The 6000-nt window shown below is 40.5% G+C and overlaps 1 protein-coding gene across 1 annotated transcript in view; it reads right to left on the reverse strand.

Moving 5' to 3' along the window:
- Positions 1-5501, reverse strand: part of LOC144724351 (ras-specific guanine nucleotide-releasing factor RalGPS2-like) — a 194572-nt gene extending 189071 nt beyond the window's left edge. The window contains exon 1 of the mRNA XM_078603410.1: positions 5305-5501. The gene's annotated coding sequence lies outside the window, so the exon portion shown is untranslated. The remainder of the gene's footprint in view (positions 1-5304) is intronic.
- Positions 5502-6000: the final 499 nt, after the last annotated feature.

Here is a 6000-nt window from a genome sequence, read left to right on the forward strand (position 1 = left end):
AGGAGCATAGAATGATAGTACAACGATGGATTTTGCTGCAGCTTGCTCTGGTGCCCATCATGCATCGCCACAGCCTATAACTGTTGCGCATGTTGGTTCCCCATCTAAGGCTCAATGAAGGTCTCATTAACTGAGCAGTGTTATTAGTTCAGAAATAAATAAAGGTTGTGAAATGGGCTATTGTCATCATCTGTGAGAAAGAGCTTTCGAGCTCATTGGTTAACCTCGAGTACGATTACATATTCTGATTCCAGGATCTGATGAAATCCGGCCAAGTCCAGGTGACACATAAGGTTTTATCCAGCCATAATAACTCTCAAGAGAAGACAATCACATGCATTATCGTGCCTCATACACATATCTACAAGGTAATTGTTGTGTTTTTTATTTATTTAAATTCAAGACGTCTGTTCAGCGTGGAAAAGTAGGCCCAATATCCTCTTGGGAGGCTTTCTAGAGCTCCCTCTGCTGGAGGCCCTTCCACCAGCAGTGGAATGAGCAAGCCATTGCAGGGGCTGCACAACCTTAACAATTGTTTTTATTAAAATCCACTGCTCGTGATAATTTAAATGTGCAATTTCAATTTTTTTAACGAAGCTTATACGCTGCAGAGCAATTAAGCAGCTACTGTAATGTTTTTTAGATGTTTGCGGCGAGACACTTTCACAGGCATTGCAAACTATATCGTGGGTGTTCATGGTTCTTTCGGTAAAGTCACGTAGAATGGAAATAATAAAATAATAAAAATAAAACATAATAAAATAATTCTCACGAATTATCTCCTCGACAGACCTGTTCTCCACCTGAGGACGGCTACTTGCGTTGTGGCCAAAACGTCGTGAGAATTATTTTATTATGCTTTATTTTTATTATTTTATTATTTCCATTCTACGTGACTTTACCGAAAGAACCAAGAAGATGAATCCCTGCAGTCACGAAAGCTTTAAATCGAAATATATCGTGGGTGCTTAATTTGGCTACATAAAGAAGCCTGCATTTGCAGAGTTCAATGGCCTCTTTAATTTCTAGACACGGTAATTATGCTAATATAGCATCCGTACTCTCGTTAATTTTTTTTATAAAGCTCCAAGATGAAACAGAAAATGTTGCTCTTGCAGACAAGGACATTCCAATCAGGAGCATCCAACCGTGGCCCTCGAGTGCCAACTTTAACCACGTTCATGGCAGAATTAGCGTGGGATGTTTGCACAAGGATGAAAGTGTGAGCTACCCACATTCAATCAAGATTACAGGTTCATGCTTTAGATGTATAGCCACCGACTTCCCCATCCATCCCAGCCTGTATTCGTTTTTTTTTCTCTCCAGCCTCCCCATCACTTCCCACTCACTTCTCCCCATCGGTCAGCACAGCTTACTGCGTTCCAACTACTGTATATCCTGATACCAAAGCCTTGAGAGATCCATAATTTCAATTATGGCTCCAACAGGCTTTCAACTTCTCAACATCACAATATAACCGGAATTTAACACCGCATCATTACATTACAACCATTGGAAATGTAAGTATGTTTTTCATGATTATGTTTTTTTGTAGGTTTCGATACATAGCACAGTATTTCAATTCATAGTATGTAACTGTATTAAAAATTAAATAACGAGAAATGCAGTCTCTGAGATTAACTATGCTAACCATGCAGACTGCAGAGATCTCCGTGGAATTTATGCAATCTCCTGAACATAAATACATGCTTCCGACAGTGTGTGCACTTTTCTGATCACCTTTGCAAGCTTACGATGCCACTGTTTGAAATCTACCTTTATTTACTACCACGACTGCATTCTCCCATCCCACAAAGCTGACCCTACCAACTCGTAGGTTGTGTAGCCACCTCAACGCACAGGAGCAACACGTCAATTATAAAGAAGGATGCCGACGTGAAGCCGATTGGAATGGAAACATTTTAGCGAGCTGAATGTTGTAACGTTAATAACGAACAGCGAAAGTAGTTTAACGATTTATGCTGCGATTTGTAGGTGCATTCGATCATTTACTATCCATAGTTGTATTTTACGTGTCTCATGATTTTGATGTGACATCATCAATTGGGTTGAACTGTCAAGGTGATGTCACTGCAACACCTCTGGGAGGATGACAGGAGTTTTTTGGAATACTAAGTCCTTTACAGTATTTATAACTAGGCCATAACAAGACGAATATTCTTTTTTTTTTAAAGCATGCCTAATCAGACGAGGCCCCGTGATTGCATTAATGTTAGGTTCATGGCACATTTTTTTTATGCCAAGTTGCCCAATATTGTGCATGTTAAATGAATTATTTTGAATCTTTACTCGTAATAGCCATGCAGTTTTAAAGCTTTTTTTCCAGGAGGATCCTACATGTGGAGTTTCTTAAATCTCCCCCACATCTGTCCATGCATTCATTGTTATTTACAAAGCAAGACTGTTGCATGAACTTTAAATATTAAATGTCAATGGCAACGCAAGATAAATAATTCTGAGAAAGCATCATCTTTAGGAACATACTTGATAACACTTGCCAAAAAGACATCTTCCCAACAGTGAACTTTTCAAGGCACAATTTACCTGCTTGCTTTTTAAATCATTACGGGGCACACTTACTAGAGATGTAGCTGCTCGTGTGTGCATCTCCCAGAAGGCCTGGTTGTACATAGTGATATCACAGAGCCCCAAACAGTTACAATTTCTCTGTTACTCATTAAATCTGAAAGAAACAAAAATTAAACTCATTACACTGCCTTTCAGCGAGTAGACTGCACTACGGTCTCTGTACGCTTGACCACAAACCGTGGATTAAGAGTATAATTTCAATAAAGGGATTAAAAAAATAGATAACCACATGAGGAGTAAAATGCTAAATCTCTTTCAAGGTAGACTCAGAAGGAGCCCATCAGTAAATAAGGGTCCATTCATAATAAGGGAGCTGTATTTTTTTTATATACTGGAAAACTGTATGTATTCATATTCTCAGGTTTTTTCCGGTAAAGTCACGTAGGTAAAACATTACTTTTAATGTTTTACCTACGTGACTTTACCGAAAAAACCTGAGAATATGAATCATTGCAGTCACGAAAGCTTCAAATCTAAAACTGTATGTAGCACTCAGTGTTTTATTCAGGATGAATTATGTTGTTTGTTTTTTTAGCTACAGCCCTTCTATTATTAATACAGCACATATGTTGAAGTATAATTTCCATATGTTAAAGGTAACACGAGTGCACTGACGCTATGGACTTAAAAACAACTTTGTGGAACTTTGTGTAAAAAAAATTGAAACAATTTAACATACCGTAGTTTAAATCAGCTAACGATGGGCATTCTAATCTACCGACATGCAAAATGAGATGTAAAATGTTACTTTGGCACGTAACTATATTTGTTGAATGTTTTTCTTGATAAAAAAAAAGCAGACTACTTATTACAATTTCCAACCGATCATTTAAATATACAAGGGGATCCATTATAGGCACTTCACCAAATTTCCAACGACCCTCTCCAACTCTTGTTTCTCAACAGGTAATTGAATAGTGTTGTGAAAACGACGGCTCCACGTCTTACAGAGAGGAGAGCGCTCGAGAAAGGTTTACTGTGATGACTCTTCAGATTGGTGAGATACGTGCAGAGGTTTTACATTTCCATGCTAGTTTTTTGACGCCTCACATTTTGGCGGGGTGTCTATAAACGGATCACCCTCTGGAATCTATTTTTTATTCGAGAAATTAATAGGGGGGTAAGCAATTATGGTGTTGTAGCTCTGATTTTTTTTTATGACATTTGTTTGGACATCTCCTATGGTGATTATTGATAGTCATATCGTAAATATAACGTTGGCCCCAAAGTAACATTTTACCATACAATTGCATTGCCACTGATTTTGTATTCACGTAATCTATTGTGATGCAACACCAGTTGCAATGTTGTATTGTGTTATTCACTGTGCATAAACATCTTCATGATATAGCTACAATACTGTACGATGAGCATGTGGTGATTTGTTAAAACATTAACAAAAAACACGCAATATTATGCTCTCAAAAGACTCTGCGTGTTGAAATAAAGTGTTATATTTTATAAATACTCCATGGTATGTGCACTCCACTACAAAAATCGTAAACACTTGTAGAGATGAAGCATAAATAACTTATCTGTGCACAAAACAGCATTGACATTTCACAATAGTTTGCTAAATGCGGCACTGCCATTGAATACCATGCATTATCCTGCAATGCGCAGAATTATTTCAGCTATTACACAAATCATAATTGAGAACACGGATTGACGTGTCAAATAATGACCCCAGATGTGTGTGCATGGTTAAGTCATCGAGCGGTGCGCGAATGCCGTCCATCAGCTTTACGATATCAGCCCACAGTCTGGCAGAAGGCTTTACCACGGCGTCCCTATGGAAGGCATCACAATTCACAAAACGGCTATTTGACATTTGTGTATACGACACACACACACACACGCGAATAGCTCCCCAAAGGCGGCAATGTCGGTAGCGCTTCTCGTATTTTAAAACGAAAAGATCTGCCCGTATACCATCACATTACGCCCAATGGTTTACTGTATACCGCATCTTACACCCACTCAGCCGTTCGTTCAAATGTGCCACAATTATTAAATCAAGTACCGGCACTGTTTGTAAATATTATTGATTTTTCAAAAGATTCTAGCAACGCTCAAAATAAATCGTTGGGGGGGGGGGGGGCGGGACAATTGACATTTCGACAAGCGACTTGTAACACACACACACACACGGCATGCAGAATTAGTGACAAACTCTTGGCCGTGTGACCTGCCCCACCCAGCCCACACACAACCACACGATCACCACCCAGCCCCATCCCAGCTGAACTACGGGCGCAACAATAGCTCGCTCAACCTCAAAACAATAAAGTCACATCTTCCGTGCGTCATCCTCCCGAGCCACGGACATCATCCATTCACACACGACCACACACACACACCGTGGAACGACAGCAGGAGGGAGAGATGCACGTTTTTACATAACGCCGGCCATGCAGCAGCAGCAGTAGCAGACAGCTCGCAATACTAAAAAAAAACCTCGGCCTGCAACGTACGAATCAGCTGTTCTCAGCAGCATGTGCTGGATTTTTTTTTTTACAATTTGATGCATCCTTCCACACCGCAATATATGAATCAATCAACTTTTTTTCACCCCCCCCCCCCCCCCAACAATCCCCTCCAATCTAGCTTAGCCCTACGTACAGACAAAACGCAAGAGATAGATGATGTTCAAGGCGCGTGTGTGTGTATGTATATTTATAAATGGGTTCCTACCGTTAACACGCGCCAAGGATCAGTGCCTCTCCCACGGCACCGCAGGAATACCCCCCCCCCCTGGCACCCGATCACCACCAACCCAGCGCGAGACGAGCACACGGCTGGTTGCTAATCTGGACTGTGCTCGCTCTCCTCTGTCCCTCCTCTCTCTCTCTTTCTCTCGTAGGCAAAACGATGACATCACCGTGCCCACTTGCTGGGGATCGAGGAGGAGGATGGGAGGGGGGGTGTGTGCTGCTTTATTTGCAGGCAAGGCGTGCGTGCGTGCCAGACTCCCCGCACGCCCAAGCCGCCACCAGCGTTGTGACGCTCACGAAGAGGCCCAGTTTGACTCCCCCCCCCCCCCCGTTGGCATTTGTTGTTTTGCCACCAAACTCTACGGCACAAAGGTGGCCCCGTAAGTCTGGAATAATTGGGGGGAAATAAATAATTCATGTTTTTTCTTCTTGGTTCTTTCGGTAAAGTCACGTAGAAGGGAAATACTAAAATAATAAAAATAAAACATAATAATTATTATATTAAAACATAATAATTATTATGTTTTATTTTTATCGCAAATGATATAGCTCAAACATAATAATTATTATGTTTTATTTTTATTATTTTATTATTTCCCTTCTACGTGACTTTACCGAAAGAACCAAGAAGATGAATCCCTGCAGTCACGAAAGCTTTAAGTCGAAATTTTATTCA

Source organism: Lampetra planeri, chromosome 20 (genome assembly GCF_965212315.1).
Source record: "Lampetra planeri chromosome 20, kcLamPlan1.2.h2, whole genome shotgun sequence".
Taxonomy (NCBI): domain Eukaryota; kingdom Metazoa; phylum Chordata; class Hyperoartia; order Petromyzontiformes; family Petromyzontidae; genus Lampetra; species Lampetra planeri.